We start from the raw sequence: 20,169 nt of genomic DNA, 5'->3' as shown, positions 1-20,169 counted from the left end.
GATGGGGTCCCTCACTCACTGCTATGGCATGAGGTTTGCAACCCAGCCCCTGCGTGCTGCAGGGAAGGGCTGTCAGGCTCCAGAGCTCTTTGCTTTCTGAGCAGTGGCACGGCTTTGCCAGGGTATGTGGTGTCCTTAACCATGTGGGTTCCTTTCAATCTCAGTCATTTTCGCTTTAACCCTTTCACTCATTTCTGGTGACAAAATTGTAGAGCCACCAAGAGCGGACAAATCATCATGGGGTAAAACGTTGCCCTCGGCTCATGCTTGAAGGCTTTTGGCCGTGTGCTTTGAATCCCTCAAGGTGGCACTGGGAGGGTGGAGGGCAGGGGATGAATGGCAGCATTGAAGGGGTGGCGAAGAAAAGCCAGCTTGTTCCTCCTTATGTAAGCTGGAGCACGGGGAAGGCCGGTGACTTGGCAGGGCTGCGTGTGGCCGTGGTGCTGAGCAGTGCCAGGAAGGGTGCGGGGTGTGATGGCGGGACAGGCAAGCGAGGTGGCTCCAAGGTAAAGGCTTGTCCACGCTAAGAAACCTCATCAGGGAAGGGGGGAAAAAAGAAAGATGGCATTTAATGAAGACAGTGATGCCTGTTTGGGGGAGAAATGGAAGTGGACAGTGCATGGTCTGAAGTCCTGTTTGCTTTAATCAAGGATACGGTTTGGGCTGTGGAGGTTGACACTTGTCCCTGCAGGGGCTTCAGAAGAGCTAAGCAGTGATGTTGGGCAGTGGGTCCGGGTCTGCCTGCAATGTGGCAGCTCTGCAGAGGCTGAGCTGGAACCCATTTGCTGCTCCTGGCTTTGCTGCTGCTGGGTGGGCTGCTGCTCCCAGCCTGGCTCCCACAGCAGCAGGGCCCTTCCAGCTGCTGCATCCCCCTGCATGCTGTGCTGCCTCCCTGCAGTGCTGGTGTCACAGCCCAGCATCTTCCCAGCCCTGCTGTGGTTTGGCTTTTGTGCGTCTTTCAGAAATGGCTTAAAATAAAGTAATTAAAAATAAAAAAGAAGGAAGTGGAGGAGCTGTGGCAGCTGAGCTTGGTTCCTGTTGGGAGCAGCAAGAACTTGGGGGGGGTGGGGTGGAAAGGAAGTTTCCAGTCACATTTCTGTTGGCTTTTTGATGAGCCTTTCCCTAGGCTTGACAAATTAATTGCTGCTACCAAATATCAGAGGCTCTGAGAGCTGTGTGGAAGGAGGTCATTTACAGCTTAACCTATAGGTGCACGTGGAGCAATGCCAGCAGAACAGCGTGGTGTTGCTAGCAGCTGTGCTGGGGGCAGCTGTGCTGGTGTGTGGCTCACTGCTCTTTGCTCACTGCTTTACACCTTAAGTCTGTTGCTCATTGCTTCAGCTTTCCATCTGTGAGACCTGGTGATCCCAAGGAATGTGGAGCAGCAGGAATTTCCCTTGAAGGTCCCTTCCACCTCAAATGTTTCTGTGTGACTACATGCCAAGCCCCGGAGCTCCCACCATGGCCTACATCCTCTTCACACCATGATGTCGAGGTGAGGGCATGTTTTCCATGTGCAGCTGTGAAATGAGCAAAACCCAGCTGGGGGATGGCTCAGAGGTCACAGCTCTGTCCCTGGCCAGCCTCCAGGTGCAATGCATGTCTCAGGGCTGTCTGTGATGCTTGGTGTCCTTGGGTGTCCCTGGGGCTGGACAGAGCGGAGGGGCTCAGCCAGCTGCAGTGTCCCTGAGCACTGAGGCATTGCTTTTCCCCCAGTGAAGAGTTTCATAGTTATGTCTCAGGTTCTTATCCTCAGTCTGTGCTGAATCTGAGTGCCAGACTGACGCCAGCGTACCTCCAGCCCCATCTGACCCGTGTGTTGATCAAGTGAGGTGTCCTGTGCCTTTGCTGTGTTTGGTGCTTGGGGTGGATGGATGACACCCAGCCCTGGCAGGGCTGCATTTTGAGGCAGGGAGGCTGTAGCTTCAGTATTTTTGTCTGTCACTGCAAGAATTCAAAATGGGTGGAAGAGAATGTGCCCAGGATCGTCTCTTGTTTTGGTTGGATCCTGGACAGTTCTCTGTGGAAAAATGGGAGGAGTGAGGATAGGGATGAGCCAGCGTGGTGTGTGTCAGAGAGGCAGCATGGCCAAAAGTGTGGTCAGCAGGGAGGGGAGGGAGCTGGGATGTGCTGCCGGGGGTGGAAGGGCTGTGGGGGCTGAGGTGAGCAGGGAGAGTGTGAGGAATTCTGACATGAGGTGCAGGGTCAGAGCCCTGAGCTCTGTGGGAAGGTGATGCCCACATCAAGCCATCCCCAGGTCACTAACCAGAGCAGGGACAGACTGGCTCTCTTCTTTAAAGCAGCAGCTCTAACTGGGATGAAAGGCCATGAGGAATTATTTTGTCAAGGCAGCGTGACCAAGGGAGGGGATGGGTGGGCAGGAGGGGTGCTGCCCCTGACCCTTCAGTGGTGTCGGGTACCTCTATCCATCTCTATTTCCCTTCTCTCAACCTTTGCGTGCCTTATTGATTTCAGACTATGTCTATATTTTGTCTCCTGGGTAAATCAAAAGTATTTTTGTCATCTAGAATAATCATGCTGAGAGTGTAAAGCTTTTTTTAACAAAGACTTCAGTGACCTTTAGCTAACAGAGAATCGATGAATGAAGTGTAGGCAGTGTTTCCCAAGCGGTGGGTAATGCGGTGCATAGTGAGGACCCAATGTAGCATCACTCAGGTATCCAATACCAGTTCACCCCCAGACCAGCTGCTGCCCCTGTAACACAGTTCCTTCCTCTGCTGTTGTCTCGGGGATGCTCATGCTGTGCAACTTCCACGTGGTTGTTGCAGTGGGTGTGGGACAGCCAGGCTCCATCAGCAGCTGTGGGTGTCCCTCCAGCTCCATGTCCCCAGGCCAGCAGCTTGCTGTGTTCCTTTTCCAGATGCTGTCAGCAGCCAAGGACTGAGCTGAGGCACTGCAGACACAATTGCTGTGTGTTCTGGTCCTTATAGAGTGGGTCTGGGCTCTGTAGCAGGTACCCAGTTAGCGGGACTGGGAGCTGCTACTAATCCCTGTTTCAACATGATGGAATCAGAACTGTATCGGTTTTTCCTTTTCAGTCCTTAAATCTGAACGTTCTGGCCCTTTTCTGAGGTATAATCATTTGTTTCATCCAAGACTGCAGCAGAGGGAGGAATGCTCAGAGTTATCACACAGGTACTGTGTTTCTGGAGTTAATGTTGCCTCATGTGCTCAGGTTTTCCTGGGGTAAGTCAAGGTGCCAGGAGCCACTCTGTAACCAAAAACCCTTTGTAAGACAAGGGCAAGCTGTGCTTCCGTTCCACCCCACAGCAGCGAGATGAAGCTGCTGCATTATGGGCCCCTTCACACCCCCACACCGGGTCCCCCAGAGCAACCATTGCTCTACACAGTGGTTTCTGAGAGCAAATCTGTTAAAATAAAAAGATAAGAAAAATGCAAAGCATTTGTCATCAGCAAACAAGAACGTGGATTCGAGATGCTGGGGCTGCTCCAGATGCTGTTGCAGTTTGCATTTATTACATTTTTTAGAGCTTAGAAAAAGGTCAGCGTGCTTGGATGCAGTTCCTCACTTTTGGAAAGTGCAGGTTTGGAAGTATTGCTGTTATTTGTAATAGGGAAACAGCCTGCTCGTGGAGCTTGCCTTTGGAATTGAGACACCAGCTAAAATCTGGCTCTTGGGTTCATCATCTTAATCTGAAAAGGCAACTAGAGACAACAGGGTGGTGTGTTTTGTTGATTCGTTTCCCTTTTATATATGAAAGAGGTTTCAGCACAGGTTGGGTTGCTGTTGTCAGTGTCAGCTTCTTTCTGGCAGTGCCTATTGGAAGGAAATTTCCAATACAGCCCAGCTGCCAGAGACAGATCCTGTATTGGTTCAATATCCCAGCTCGCTCCTCACAGTACTGCCGTTTAATGAGAGAACACACGGAAAGTGGCTGCTTTGTTTTCGGCTCTGAGCTTGGTGTTTTCGCCATGTATTTTTCTTGCTGGTGTTTGCTTTGGACAAAGCCGTTACCGCTCTGCAGCAGTGATCCCTGCTGTGTGTCTGCAGGCAAAGTGCTCTCCCAGCCCCATCGTGGCTCCACGTAGACCTGTGTGGTGCAGGAGTCCCGCTGGGATGGGGGCCACATGTTGGAGGACTAACGAGTGCAACCTGCTCCTCTCTTATCATCTGAGCTTCTGCCTCCTGGGAGGGTGGCTGTCTGTATTGACCTCCAGGATGTCACGTGGTGTCTCATGATGTGGTATGTTGGTGATGTGTTGGTGATCTTGATGGTCTTTTCCAGCCTGAACAATTCTATGATCCTGCATCTTTGCACAGCACTGAGCCTGGATGCCAAGTCGATGTTTTCCCTATAAAGTGGGAAAGAGACCCATTTTTTTTCACCTGGTGAGGCACTGCTGGTGTTGTGCTGCAGCTCTCTGATGCCCAGCTGCAGGATGTGGCACAGACATTGCTTTTCCCAACCCTTTCTCAGACAGCTTCCCAGAGATAGCAGGATCTGGGGCTGTGTTTGTTTTTCTCCTTTTCTTGTTTGGTCCAAAGCAACAGGGGATACCTCCCCCCTGGAAGAGCAGCATGTTTGCTTTGAGAGAGGATGAGGTCAGGAAGGGGCAGGAAGAGGCTGTCCCGCTGTGTTTTTGGTTGTTCACTGCAGTGCTGCACCTGCACCAGGCTCCCATTGCTGAGAACTGGGGTTGTGCCATGCTCCCAGGGCAGCTCCAGAGGGGAAGGCAAACATCCTCACCCCACTGTGCCCTGGGCTTTGTCATCACCTCCAGAACCAGACCCAGGGCTGCCTGCATCCCTGTGAGCTCCCTGCAGCAGCTCCCACTGGGAGATAACACCGCAGTGCCACTGCAGTTCCATCGTGGTGTGCTGGAGGTGTGAGATTTGAGCAGGATTTTTCTTGCTTGGAGCTGCAGCCCCACAGCTTGCATCATTTCCCTTTCCGCAGGGAGCACGGGGCTGTTTTTGCTCATGCTACAAAAACAGCACTTAAGGTCCGGGCACTGGAGCTGAATTAAGAGATGGAAAATCAGTGCCTCCTTCAGCAGCTTTTAAGGCTCCTTTTCCATTAGTGATAAAATCCACTCTTGTCCCCAGCAAAGCTCTCTGCAAATAAAAGAGAGGCTTCTCAAAAATGAGAGGTTTTAAAACAAAAGAGAAGGAAGAGGAAATCCTTTGTTGATTGTGGACCTGGACTGTTTCGGCAGCATCTGATCCATTGAGCTCCACACATGGCAGTTTGCGGGGCTGCCTCTGCGATGCCTTTCCTGAGCATTTGCATTTCTCTCTGTTCTCAGAAATCAACACAAAGGGTTTTCCTTTCCTGGTCATGCCCCAGTGCTCAGTGAGTCACTGCTCTGTGTGCTGCTGGTCCTCCCGGGGTGATGGCTCCTTCCTGAGCATTGGGAATGGTCTTGGGCCAGACAGGTGCCAGGAACATGGGAAGCACGTTGTAGGTTATCAGCTGCAACAGTTCAGTGGTTTGTATTGTTTGCTGCCTCGGGCTGTGGTTACATGGCAGGTTAAATGAACTGTGAAGCAAGGAGGTGCTTGAGCCATTGAGCACCTGCACTTGCTGCACGTGTCATGTAGAGATGTTTGTTCCTTGTGCTGTTTCCTCACTTTCCACACAGGCACCTTGTGGAGATCACAGCAGGACATCCATGCCTCAGGGCTGCAGCCTGTATCAGATAACCTGGCCTCTCACTCCATCTATTTGGCCTGTGCTTGGTCTAGCAGCAGTTGTGGTTGTTTGCCCTGGTGAAGCAGGGAGAGGAATTGAGATGTTGGAGGAGAAAAGTCATTCCAAGAAGCTGACGTTCTTTCAGGAACCCCAAGGGCAGCAAAGGAGAGAATAGAAATAGGTTATCTAAAGCCCAGGCACGTAAAATATTCCCATTACAACTCAGTGGGCGCTATGCCAGCTCTCTGTAAGCAATACTTCTCTTTGCATCTTGCTTTGCTGGTTAATTGGACATCTATTATTTCATGATTTCAGCACAAAATGGGGCCTGGGTGATGACTTTGGTATCCAGCCCAGCTCTTCCATAGGCAGCTCCTCCCATCACCCAGTTCTATTTGGACACCGGGGCAGCTGGAGGACCCTTTATTTGACCTAATGAATGGTAACTGGAAATACATGTCCCAAACAGAGCCGTGCATCAGGTGTGTGGGAGTCCAGAGCTGCCCAGTTCTCTCTGTCAGGCTATTTCAGCTACATTTATGTTAGAAGCATGGAATTTTAAGGTTCTATCTCTCAGGATTTTGTAAACAGGTTTATTTGCCTTTCCTGCCTGACTCGGAGCTTACCCACACACAGCTAAAGAGCACAGAGAGAGGGCTGAGCACAGCTGTAGCCCCCCGGATGTCCTCAGGAATTGTTTGCAGGAGAGTTTCAGCCCTGCAATTACACTCTGATGTTATTCAGCACATAGTTTTAAATAATGGATCCCTTTGAGAAATGTGAGTTGCTCTGCGGGCAGATTCCAGACGGAGAACATGCACGGAAGTCTCATTTTTTAACACATTTTCCCCTCTGTTTGCCAAGCAGTGCGGTTGGCACTGGGATCCCTTTGCAATGACTTCACGTAGGACTAAACCTCTCCACCAGGCACAGCACCTGGTGATCAAAAGATGCTGACCCTGGGGGGGGAGAGGAGAGCTCACAGCATCCCAGGTGAGGTCCAGGTGTGCACAGGTGGGACCTCTGCACCTGAAATATGTGGCTGGAGGGCTTCTGAGATCCAGAATCACCATGTGATGCTGTCCATAGGTAGAGTGGTGATGCTGCTCCTTTTGGCTTGCTGTCATAAGGATGGTGGCAACAAGCACCTCTGGGAAATGCAGGATGCCCTATGCCGTCGTACCTAGCATGCTGCTGTCACACGACATCAGCCCCTGTCCCAGCAGAAGTAGCTGTTCTGCATAAGCACCAAAGCCATGCAGCGGTGTGCTGAGGTGGGATTTGGCACAACAAACTGGTGAGTGAATAGTGGGGATCTGTCACTTGCTTGGCCCTAGATCTGCTGTATCCCCCATATGCAAAGGGGAGCAGTGGGAATTTCCCTCTGTGTGAAAAGCACTGTGGGTTGGGCAGACCTTCCAGGGATTTGGGGAGGTCACCTAGGGCTGAGTTCCACATCTCTATGCCCTGTATAGCAACCCCAGTGGCACAATGGTTCCTACTTAATTTTGTGGGCACTGGGACTCACATGCTGCACATACACTCGTCTAGTGCCCATTGCTGGGAGCAGCGTGCCTTCCTTAGCAGCAAGGCTCTCCTGCAGCAGTGCAGTGTTTGCACGTTTGAAGCACTGTGGCCACTGTCTGTCAGTGGGAGAGCAGCCACGACAGAAACAGCTTCGGACGTTTGTAAGCAAATTCCTCAGCTTGGAGGTAGGACGGGAATACAAATTCAATCGCATCCCTCCTGGGCTCCGTGTATTTACATTTGCAAATCCCTTATTTGGAACGGAGTTTACAACACTCCCCAAACCTCCCATAGATCCTTCTGAAGGGGACAACGGAGGCGTGAAATCCCCGTTCTCAGGATGTTTTGCCATCTAGTGCCCGGCCGGAGAATCCCAGCCGCAGCCTGCAGGGGGACTTCTTGGGAAGAGCAGTGGGGTTTTCGGAGGGCTGAGTGGTTCAGGAGCCCAGATTCTGGGACTGCAGAGTGTGAGGCTCACTGGGAGCTGGGGAACCATCAGTGGTGAACACCATCATGGTATCACACACAACAAGGACAGGCAGTTGTGTACATGTCCTCTTGCCGCTGTGTATTTGCACAGCCTGACGTTCTGATGCTTCACACATCCCATATGACCAAATGCTTTCTGCTCACAAGAATCAGGTTTTCAAAGCCATTAGCTCCCTAAATGTGCAGTGGGTGACTAATGGCTTCTAAGTGCCCCAACAGACCCGAGATGAACAAAGGGGCTGAGAAGGCTCAGGGCTTTTTGTCATTTTAAGAGCTGCAACCTTCAAGTGTTTTGAAAGTATGTGCCTAATATTCACGTCTAATGAAAAGGAAAACCTGAAAGGAGTACCTGAAATATTCCAATTACTTTATCGATTGGCACAATGAAGTATATGTCACTAAACCTCACTGTGCAGTGGCCCTGCATCCTTGGCAAAGCATTGTTACAAGCCCTTCATTTATATTCCTCTAGTTTGCAAAATGCAGTGCTATGGAGTTTGGCTTGTGCCTCTCTATTAAAAGCAAAGTATCAAAACACCACTGTAACAGATACACAAATAATCTCCAGTAGTACCTTTCTGATGCTCTTAGAAACAGAAATAACAAAACTGCAAAGCATGATCCTCAGTGGTGGCTGCAGCCAAAACAGAGCCATTGCTACACTCAATTCCAGCATTATTCTGCAGTTTATGAGGTGGTGCAATGTGCAGTTCTGCTGTTTGCTTTATGAGCTCTGATATCAGAGAGTGCAGCTCACAGCAGAGATGTGGTCTTTTTCCCCATGGATGGAAGCGGACAGCAGAAACGGAATCCACATCTCTGACCTGCAGGAGATGCTGTACAAAATCACCACGAAGTCATGGGAACGTCACCAAATTGCCTTTTTCTCCAGCTGGGAAATGGGTTGGGATCTAGAATTTCCTTGCAGAAATAGTGGCCAAAGTGGCCCATCTATAAATAATTTAAGTTCTATTTAGTTGGAATGGAGGTTCTGTCATTAGGTTGGTGAAAGCAATTCACTTTTGTTCATCAAAAACCCCAGAGAAAATCCCCTTTCTCCTCCTCAAGACGCACTGCTATAGTCTCTGTCAGTTGGGGATGTGGAGCACTGACTGGTTCTGCTGAGACATCAGCAGGTTTTCATAGCTGAGTTCTAAAAACAGCCCTCTCCATTTGTCTATCTAATGTATGCTGCAGAAGAATGGGAATTAAACCTAATGGCCTTTCTTGAGAGAGTCCAGGGACTGATTTGAATGCTGGATTCTTTTCAAGAACATTTTTAATTTGCCATTGCTCTTTAAGTGGAGATGCTAACCCAGTGGCTGTGTCTCACGATTGGATGGGATGGGATGGAACTCTGAGCTGTTGTTGGAAGACACAGGACTTCCTCTTAAATTCATATCATCCTCGGGATCTTTGCACTGATAGCGTCAAGGAAAAGATTATTGCTTCCCCAAGAGCCACAGCAACACGTGGCCCAGGAGGTTAAATCCAGATATCAAATGTACAAAGCACGGAACTGAAAGCAGCCTTGCAAAAAACTTCGGCAAGCAATTGACCAGCCCCAGTCCTGCCCCTCCTCGTTACGGCTGCGTGTAACTTCATGCCATTCTCAGACTGATCCTCTTGGAAGCAACAAATGATACGGCCTCCATCCCTCCTCCTCTCGGCTGTTCGTGCTCTCTCCCAGCAGATGGTGCCACGAAGCAACGTGTTTGTGTGCGTGGTTTCTTATCCGGAGGTTTTTTATATTCCCTTCAGGAGCTGCACACACCTCCGTGTCCAACAGAATGCCCAGCCTTGCCCCTCTTCAAAGAGCTGTTGCTTTTCCTCCAAGTCTTGATCTATACCTTGATTTCCCCTGTTTTCCTATATTTCCCTATATGCCTTCAAACTAGTATGACTTTTACAGTACAAGCGTTTAGGAAAAAAGCCTGAAATTCATATCCTTCAGTTTTGAATTCACATGATCACCCTGAATTTCTTTATTCTCTTACATTTGGAGCAAAATGCAGAGCCTCGATTCTGTCCTGTCTGTATGTCTTGGAAAGACTGTACAGAGCAAATGGTTTTGGAGAAGGAAAGTCGTGAGCACTCAGCATCATTGCTCACACCCAGAGGTCACATCCTGGATCTCACAGTATCTGTGAGCACCAGGACCTGCCCTGGCTTTTCCTCTGGCTCAGCTGGCTGTCAGGACAGCTGCTTTCTTGCCATTGGAAACGACAGCAGAAGAACAAATGGTGGCCTTCATTTCTGGCTTAGATGTCTTCTGTTGCACTGGCTTCAAAATTAAGATACCTTCTGTGTAGCATAAATGCTTTGGCAATTCAGGCTGTCAACCTGCCTGCCAAAGCCAGAAAACAAAAGGAGGCCTCCCGATTGCCAAAGCACAATGCTTCATTCCCCATCCTTTGTTTGTTTGTTTTGTTGGAAGTTCCACCTGCAGAACATTTGGCTTTCTGGCTCTCAGAGCAGTTTTCCTTTAGCAGGCTGTTTAAATATTGACCTCCTCCGCACTTTCCATCCCACCATCCTTCAAAGCAGAGAAGGGGACGTCTATCTGGAGGCAGACTGGAAGGTGCTTTGTCTGAGCAGTAACAAATATTTGCAGTTTAGTAGAGACCAGAGCTCTCCATCTTTGGGAACGTGTGTTTCAGCATCAATTTGGAATAGATGATGAGGTGATTACTGAACCCCAGTTGCCATGGGGAAGGGAGGAGGGTGATTGCTTTTTGATTGAAGAAACCGAGAGGCACCTCCAATAACTTATTGCTAATACACACTCAAGGTGCGCTTGGCATCGATGCATCTTGGGGAAGCAGCAGTTGGTCTCACTGATGTCGGAGGAGTCGGCTTTCACAGCACTAAGCTACTGAGGATGAAGGTCAGGTTTTCACAACTGGCCACTCTAATAACATCCCTCACACTCTGTGTGGCTGTGGGAGTGATTCCTGCGAGGGAGGTTGATTGAATTTACCAGCGAGGCTGAGTGCTGTGGGGGTGCCCACAAATCAAGCTGGTCGCACACAGCTCTCAGTGCAGAGCATCAGCATGAAGTAGGAGGTGGAGGCTGAGCTCTTCTTAATAGGCCAGGTCATTGAGGCAGCATGGTGGAGAGCATCCGCTGCCTTAAAGTTCAGAAACGTTTAGGGGAAAGCTGTCCCCAACACCACTGGGGAGCCCTACCCTGCACACAGCCCGTGTGCCCACTTCTCACCTTGCCCTTTCTCTGTTCTTAGTGGTTCTTACGTTGGAAACATCCACCAGAGTCTTTGGAGTGATGTTTAATTCCCTTATTGTTGTCCCTAACTATCTGACAGTGGTGGAGACACGTCCCTGTAATTGTGTTTGTCTCCTTTTGTCTCCTTCTCTGCTTCCCTTTGAAAACGCGTCCCTGGCGTTTGTTTCTGGGTGGCAGATGTGTTAATGGATGGGTAGTTTCAATGTGTTTATCTTTCTTGTGCTGTATATTTTGGGCATATAAGCGGTTAGAAGAGATAAGCACATAGGAACCTCTTCTGCATTAATGCCAGTTATTCGGAGATTATAAATATATATGAGAGAATTTCCGTGATTATGAGTATATTTTAATGTTTTGTTTAATGCATTGACTCTCTGGGGATAAGGCAAGAAAAAGGAACGCCATCTCATTTGTATAATTTAAGCAGCAAAGAAAGGACAAATTACATCTCTGCACTTACAGATGTATGCAGATAGCTTTCCTCTGAGGGCCCAGTCCTTGCAGGGGAGTCCTACAGCTCCAGCCCAACCCTTTTCAGACCAAAGCCCTGCGGTGCTGTGGGATGTAGCACCTGCTCAGGGGTGGAAGGAATGGGGCAAGTCAACTCAAGCTCATGTTGGTGTATGAGAGGGGCATGGGGAGTCGGTGTTTTCCCTTTACAAGGGCTGTGGAAGGAACAGCGGGGAATGTCAAAACCCACTGTCCTCCCCTGCACTGGGTGGACATCAGACCTCATGCACTGAGGATGACGAAGGGTAAGATGGGTTGATGGCTGGACAAGATGATCTTAGTGGTCTTTTCCAACTTCAGCAGTTCTATGAAAGGATAAGGCAATTCATGTAGTTCCCAGGTTGGTTATCTGGATCTTGGAGCTACTCCTACCACACGTATGCTCACGTATGGATACTTCTTTTACATTCTTTCTCGCTACTTCAGCATCCAAGCTGTTCTCAGCTCTGCATGTGTCCAATTTATGGTCACACTCTATAGTCTCTCCCCTTTATTTGCAGATTTCTTTTATTCCAGCACAGCTTGCCAAGGGATAATAAAAATGTAATGCTTAACTTTTCTCACAGTTGAGAAAGGACTTGGAGGAGAAAAACATGAGCAGCAATAATCTATCAAAACATTTCCCATGGGCAAAATCTTCTTGATTGAGCACACTCAGACTTACCAACAGAAACGAAGCATTGCTTTTCTCACTCCTCTGAAGCCCTTCTCACCAGCAGAGCACATCTCTGCTCCCACCGACCAGGGTAGAGACCTTCCCCATGAAGTTCTGTGCCCCGGGGCTTTCCTCCAGCCACTTCCATATGAAGAAAGCAGCGTGAGGGTTATTGGCCATATCTTTATGCTACAAGATCAGGCAGCAAATGATGCCTCTGGCCGCCTCTCTGTTTTTGTGCTTTGTTTTACAACTTTGGGTCTGCAGGTAGGAAATTCAAGACCTGTCTGTTGGGTTGCATTGCATGCTCACAGCCAACCAAAGTGGGAGTGAGAGCTTTCCCCATGTCACAGCGGGATCTCTCTTGGCAGAGGGCAGGGAGGAGGTCAAGGAGATGGAGCTGCTCCATTACCAGTGCTTAGACCCCCGCTTCCCCACCACCCATGCTTTCCAAGGTTTCATTGGTTGCTCGATGGAGTGAAAGGTTCAGGAATGAGTTGTTTGCCGTTGCTAGGAGTTCTGGCTTCCAGTTCTGGCATCGTGCTGCGCACACAAGTTTTGCTGTTTCCATGACAATTATGTCAGCTTTCTGGCTTCTGGGCCATCCTGCCTAGAAAGGGAATTTGGGAGATGAGATCAAGAAGAGAATTTTGTTATTTCACTTGATAGCAGAGACTTTCCCACCCTACATAGCCTTCCTGTACTGTGCTCACAGATACAGGCACGAGGCTGCATGCTATGGATGGTTTCTCTTTGGGGATGCAGGTCAGTATGGATCCGTCCCACTATCCTGTGGTCTGGAAGTGTCTGTCCTTGTGGTGTAATATTGGTTAATCCACGAATTTCTGTTCAAAACCTGTGATCACACGGGACTGAGCCATCTCAATCTATGCCCCTTTATTGGCAGGGAGGTATATCACACACCTCTGCTTATTCCTGGAGTACACAAGAGAAGCCTGTATGGAGGGAAATGCATTAATTCCTCTACTTTATCTTAATTTTCACTGCACCTCATCAGGCAGCTGGGCTGGGCCCAGGAACACACCTCCATAGGAAGGGCCCCCAGCCCCCACAGCCCATGGCTGTAGGACACAGTTTCCTATCTGGGACTCTGAAAAGCCTCCAGCATTGAGACATGAAGGCTACCTCAAAACATTAAAGAGGATTTCACCCTTCTGCAGGGAGAAATAGGAACACTCTGCAGTTCAGACCTGTTGGAAAGATCTAACATGATGTTTATTTCAGGTATAAATTTGAATATATAAAAATGGCACCGTTGTACTCAGCCGCTGGTGCTGGATCCGGCTCTGACTTGTAAATTAGGAGTAGATTCATTAAGTCGTTGGAATTATGGCAGCTGATGTGACAGGAACCTCACCTTGACAGCACTTTGCTCGCTGTGGGCTTCGCTTTGAGCTTCTGCTGGTATAAATCAGAAGAAATGCGGCTGAAGTCAACACTGGTGGAGAGGCAATGAAAAGGAAGGCAGTCTGTGTGCTTTCAGGCAGCAGATAACGTCTCCAGTCACAAAGGAGGCTCGGACACGCTGCGGGGGAGGCAGCCTCCCATCGCCTTGTCAGGCACTCACATCTGTGCCAGGCTGACAGCCCCGACCTGTCCTGCCACAGGCTCCAGGCTACATGCAGACTCGTGATGCCTGTCCCACTCTGGCTCTGCAAGGGGCAGGCTGAAGCTTCGCAGGATTTAGGAGAATTTTTGCTCCCGTTCTCTTCCTGCTGTATGTTCTCAATGTATTTCTGCCAGGGACCTCACCAGGTCATTGGCTTTGGAAGCTTTTGGAGAGACTTCATGACATGGCAGCTTTTGTGGACACTTTGTGAGTCAGCTCTAAATACTGATCACTGATCCATGCTGTGAAGCCATGTAGGAACTTCTTGTTTTCCCCTAAGCTACAGAACCCGAAAGAACAGTGTTAGAAGTCAGAAGTGTTGGATGGAGCCTTAAGAAATGCAGTGTAAAGGCAATGAGGGAGAGGTTACTGACTCACTGCGACTTGGGTGATGTGCTGCCATCCCAGGGGCAGGTAGCACGTACCTGCTGTGGGCTGTGCACATCCCTGCTGGAAATGGCCTTCCTGGGGCACGCAGCTGCTGAGCCCTTGGGCTGCCTCTGGCACCGATTACTGCAGATTTAATGGTGTTCTTAGCTGAGCTGGTCAGACCTTTATCAGAACAGATTAGCAGGTGCATGAGAGCTCTAATATCCTTGGCAGCTCTATTTCTTCCCCAGTAATTGCCTAAAGATAGTTTCATCTCGCTGTCTGGATTTGCTTCTCTTACATTCCCTTTTTTATTCTTTTGGTTATTTCCTGAATGTTTTCCCACCTTTTCCTACCTCACACTGCGAGATAACGACTCGTGCCTCGCAAACACCAGATGAGGGATACATCTGCCTAAACATCTCTCTGCACAGATCTTTAATTCATCAGCCCCAGTCTTGTTAGTGAGTGGCTGAGGAGAGGAAAGCGGTGATTGACTGCAAAAACCTCAAGTGGAAAATGGAAAAAGGCAAAGAGTGGGCAGCACGTGGGACAGGAACAAGCTGTGAAGCCACCTAGAGGTGCTGGGGCATCTCCAGCTTGTGGTTACCCTGCTCTTCTCATGCCCAGCCTTGCTGAGGATCCGAAATGGCTGCTTCAATCCTTCCATCCTCCTCCGTGCTGGAGGCGTGGAGCTGGGGGTGCTGCTCAGACAGCCACCAACACCCCGGGATGCTTCTGTAGTACAGCCAGAGCAGCAGCAGTGCTGTCTGCTCACTTCTCTGCAGACCGGACCCAGAGAGCCTGGCACAGGCCTGCAATTGAGAAAGGCATGTCTGATTAAGGAATGATTGAGGCCTGGCTATTCTATCCTGCCCTGCACACGGCGTTCTGTGCTCTGCACTGTCTGGCTGTTGTCGTAAAAGCTCAGAGAGACACAGCGAGGCACATGAGGACACATTGATCCTGCCTGGGTTTGTTCAAAGCTCAGGTGCAGAAATTCCATCTGTATTTTAAGAAATACATTCTCCTTGGATTACATTTCCCCCAGCCGGCAACAAAAGCCAACAGCTCCCTTCAGTGTAGAAGGATGCAAGAGGAAAATACCAGGCATAGGAAACAGCTGAAATGAAGAGTCACACTGCATCTCCATGGGGTGTCCCCTTCCCAGGCAGTGACAATGAGCCCATCCTCTGCCAGCACTGAGCCACCTCCACAGCCACACTGTGGGCTCTGACTGCTTCAAGGGCTTTGCTGCCATCAGCCACAGACAGCAAGCAGGAGGGCTTTGCTCCGAATTCCTCCCATCAAAAAAATGCTCCTTGCAAGTGCTAAATCCACCCTCATTGCTGAAATAATTCTTTAATTATTACTTTAATAAAATATGAATGCAATAATAGTTATGAGACGACCTTTAGCCAGCGGTATCCCTGTAAGGCAGAAAGCATCAACCTTTCCTCTCCAAACATAATGTTTGCTACCCCCTCAGCCCCAGATCAGGTTTTCCCACCTGACTGAAGCTGAGAGTTCAGTCCCTAAACTAGGGTACCTGAAGCCTCTGTTGTGGGCTGTAAGGGATGGCTGGGAGCAGCAGCAGCGCTGTGCTGACCTCGCGTGGCCTCATGCTGGCTCTGAGTGCTGGGGTTTTGCCTGAAGACCTTCAGCAGGTGGAATAAAAACCCACTGCAGCCCCTGTGCTCAGGGCTGACCTCACCATTCATTGTTAGAGAGTTTGGAAAGCCTTCCTTGAGCCTTGTGTCTGCCAGGCAAGCAGTGCTGTTGTGTGTGCTGCCTCTTTCCTGCAGGGCTTTGGTGGTCTCCTCAGCTGTGCCTGCTCATAGTTGTCCTCATTTTGTTTTCCAGCAGCCTCCAGAACTTATTTTTATGCTGAATATAATCACAAAAGTTAACTGAGCTATGCTGAATTTCCCTGGAAAACTTCCACTCTCTGCTTCTCTACTACAAGGACATTGCAGTATGATGGAAACCCACACAGCTCCTGTGCTCTCCCAGTTCCTTTACTTATTTTGAGCCAGGACAGCTCTGGTGTTGCTGTATGGGATGTGCTGTGGTGTGGAAGGAGGCAGTGGAGCTGTGCCTGGGGCTGCTGGTGGTGTGGATAACTCAATAGCCAGATTCCAACCTATGTTGAGTCCCAGTATAAGTGATAGAATCATAGCATCACAACATGGTTTGAGTTGGAAGGGACTTTTAAAAGTTATCTACTCCAACTCCCCTGCAGTGAACCAGGACACCCACAGCTCCATCAGGTGCTCAGAGCCCCATCGCACCCAGCCTTGGGTGTCTCCAGGGTTGGAGCACCATCCCCTGTCTTGGCACTTTGTGTCACTGCCTCACCACCCTTATTAAAAAGGGGATATGCAAGGCACCAACAGGCAGGAGTTCCCCTTCGGAGGAGATTCTTCTCTCTGGGATGCTCAGGATTGTTGCAACAAAGTGCTGACCCACTGAAAGGATTGATGGAAGCTAAAATCAGGCTGAAGCTGCTCTTGCTGGTTTGTTGCACCGGAGAAGGCTCTGTGTGTGTCCGCTGGGACTCCTCGGGTGCTGCTCTGCAAGCGGCTGCGTGAGCATTTTGCAGTGTTGTGTCAGCAGGAATGTGTCCTCCCTCCGGGTGGCTGAGTCCTGTGAAGTTTTACTCTTGATCGATTTATGCCAGGTCTGAAATCAGCCTCTGCCCTCCTGTTCTTTGAAACAGGACTCAGGTTAATGCAGGTCTTTTTTATTTTATTTTATTTTATTTTATTTTATTTTATTTTATTTTATTTTATTTTATTTTATTTTATTTTATTTTATTTTATTTTATTTTATTTTATTTTATTTTATTTTCATAGGGATGTAGGAATAACTGCACAGAACAGTCCAACGCTGGTCATGGTGGTGATGAGTTGATGGCTGGACTAGATGATCTCAGAGGTCTTTTCCAACCTTTCTGATTCTATGATCTTAACTTGCAGGGAGCCCAGCATCCTGCTTCCCATGCTACATCAGGAGCAGTGTTGGGAAGGACTTAGATTGTAAGCTATAGGTTATAGACCCAACAACCTCACTGCCACATATTGCGTCACTGCTTGTCATAGCCCCCAGTGGCCCTCTTTGCTGGGAACTCTCCTGTCTCCTTTTGAGCTCCTCACATTGCTCCTAACTCAGCACAAGCCCTACTGGCAGTGGTGCTGCCCTGCCCTTCTGCATGCATCTCATCTTTCCATCGGCTTCCCGGGGTGTGTTATTACAAGGAGTGATTCATCATTCTCCATATGAGTGCTACATACCAGTCATGATTTTACATGCCTCTGTGATGCCTCATATGAAAGGCTCTATTTATTTATTTCTCTCTCCAGTGGTTCACAGGTGGAGAATAAATCCATAGCATTATTGAGACAATACTGACAGTAAAAGAGGAGACTGCGGGATATTCCCAGCGAGAGTTAGAAAGCTGTGGCTATCTGTAAGTCCCTACAGCAGCAAGAGGATTCGAGTGAAGCTGTTTTAAATACGCTATTTTGGTGGAGTGGTAAAACGCCTGTATTGACTCAGATGGCAAAGAAGAAAAGGAGGACCCATGGGGGTAAGCGTGGGACTGAGATGCATTAGCAGCATTGCTGCGGGAAGGCACTGTCCTCAAGACATCTCAAATTCCCATTTCCAGTCTGTCTGGGTGCATTTAGAGAGAAACACATTTCCTCAACTGCACACCAAGTGTGAGGCTTTTGCCTTGGGCTCCTTTGAGGAAATCATCCTCGTTCACCACCCAGATCTGTGTCTGCTCCCATTCCCCAGAGGGCCACGAGACCTTGAATGCCTATGAGTACATCCGGAACGAGGTGCATGCATGGCCTGGAGGACCTTCCATGTCTTTTCAGGCACAAACAGAGGGTGTTTTATCAGATGGGAGTGGGGGGAAGTTGATTCCCAAGGAGCAGAGATTTCAGCGCGCATGAGACACACAGGCACTGCTGTGCTGCACAGCCTGGCTCAGGTTAATGGAATCACCACCGGAGCAGCTCATGGGATGCAGCATCTTTTACATTGACGTCACCACTCCCCATTTACCCAAGGTGATGGCAGCCAAAATCCGTCACTACCTGTCAGCTACTGGGTAAAAGGAGCCAGGGCTCTCTGAGCAATGGGTGGTTCTGCACAAAGGGGCAGATTGCATTGGGACTGGCATCAGAGAAGGGAATAGGAAATAGGCTGGGGGAAACTGACCACTGGGCAGGGACAGTGGAGGGGTCTGGGGACATTTCTCTGCAGAACAAACAGGGGGGAAGCAGCTGGAGAAGGGGTGACAGAAGGAGACCAAGAGGAGTTCAACAGAGCAGTTTGTCTTTATTATAGGAAAAGGAACACCAAACGAGACTGAAAAACAGTACATTGAAGAGTGTGAAGAGATAACCCTGTGCAGCAGGAGGGGTATTTGTCACGGTGTGTCTTGGAGGTCTGTGTGGTTGGAAAAGGGCCTGGGCATTTGCTGTCAGGAGAGAAAGGCACAGGAACCTTCAGGAGAACCTACAGCCCCAATGGGTCTCCATGGAGGGCAGAGAGACCTCCAGAGCAGGACCAAGGAGACAGATCATGAGCTGAGGGGGCAACAAAATTCCAGTGGGAAGCTTTGTCAGTGTGAGTTTCTTGCATCTCTGATGGCATCATTTGGTCCAGCCATTCTCAGAGCTGCCTGCCACATAGGGTGCAGCCAGGCCAGCATTTCCATGTCCCTTTCACTGCAATTTCTTTAGGACAGAATTAAACACATTGGTCAGGGCAAGGTGGGAAGGTCTCAGCACCATCACATCTGGTCTGTGGGCAGCAGACATCTGTCCCCAGGACCTGCATCAAGCTGACAGTGCTCCTCAGCCCAGCACATTATGCCAGCCCTAAAAATGTGCCTTGAAAGAGGAAATAAAATCTTCACAGGTTTTCCTCCACAGCTGCTAAAACACCGAGCAGGGGGTACGCTCCTATATCACCTGCAGAAATGCAGATGATCTCATCTGCCAGAACACGTAAAAGACATTCCTCACGCAAAGTAAAGCTGGCTGTTGTAATTTCTTTCTCCTTCACACAAAGAGGGAATACAAATTGCGGATGGTGCTGCATTAAAAAGGAATCTCTTGTTTTCTGAGCAGATAATTAGCAATGTAACATGTTTGTTAACAATCATTAAAGAGGTGGAAATCCTGCTGGCTAGAATGGCTATTTTTGACCTCTGTTATTTAATTCTTTTGTGTGAGCACAAGGCGCCCTAAAAGGCAGGAGGATTTGCTCTGTGACCTGTATTTCTCCAGACATCATTCCATTTTTCAGCAGTAAGAAAGCTCACGGTCCTACAAACTCCCATGAGATGCAGACCCCATCCTGGGCTGCCCAATGCCTTCTCCCTGCAGCTCCCACCTGGAGCTCAGCACCGCGGCACCGATGTTTTCACAACCCCTTATGCACAGCCCTGTGTAGACACAGAGCAGGGGCTGATCTGTGTTCCTTCCATCCTTGTGGGTCACAGCTCACTCCTTTTCCCTCTCACCTGTTGCCTGGCCTGGTGTGTTTTCATTCTGAGATCTTCGGGAGAAAGATTTCCTTACAAATACAGATGTTTGTTGCAATAGAGTTCCTAAGCTTTAGTGAGGTCTTTCAATGCTAACCTAATAAAAATACAGCGTTTATTTATGAAGACCTTTTTCAAAAGACATGATAGAAGAAATAGGTTTTAACCTACTTCTGATCCTCAGGAAGAGAAAAGAACTTTGATTCTCTCCTTCCCAGACAAATAGCATTGCATTATTTGCTTCTGATTTTATTAGCTATGAAACGCTTTCTATTTTTATTTTCACATGCCAGTGACTTTGTTTGGTATGGACATAGCTGAGAAAGAGCTGGTTTTTCAAGTGCAAATCATGTTAATAGAAGCCCAGTTCTTTCCACTCCGTGCACAGGAACATAGCTGTAAGAAAAAGAGAGCCAATACCCAACAAATATTTTCCTACTGCATTTTCTACGTCACCTCCAAGGCTACATTCTCCCTTCTGAATTTCCAAACGTGGAGTGGCAATGG

This window comes from Excalfactoria chinensis, chromosome 14 (genome assembly GCF_039878825.1).
Source record: "Excalfactoria chinensis isolate bCotChi1 chromosome 14, bCotChi1.hap2, whole genome shotgun sequence".
NCBI classification, from domain to species: Eukaryota; Metazoa; Chordata; class Aves; order Galliformes; family Phasianidae; genus Excalfactoria; species Excalfactoria chinensis.
Note: the sequence above shows the minus strand (reverse complement) of the source record.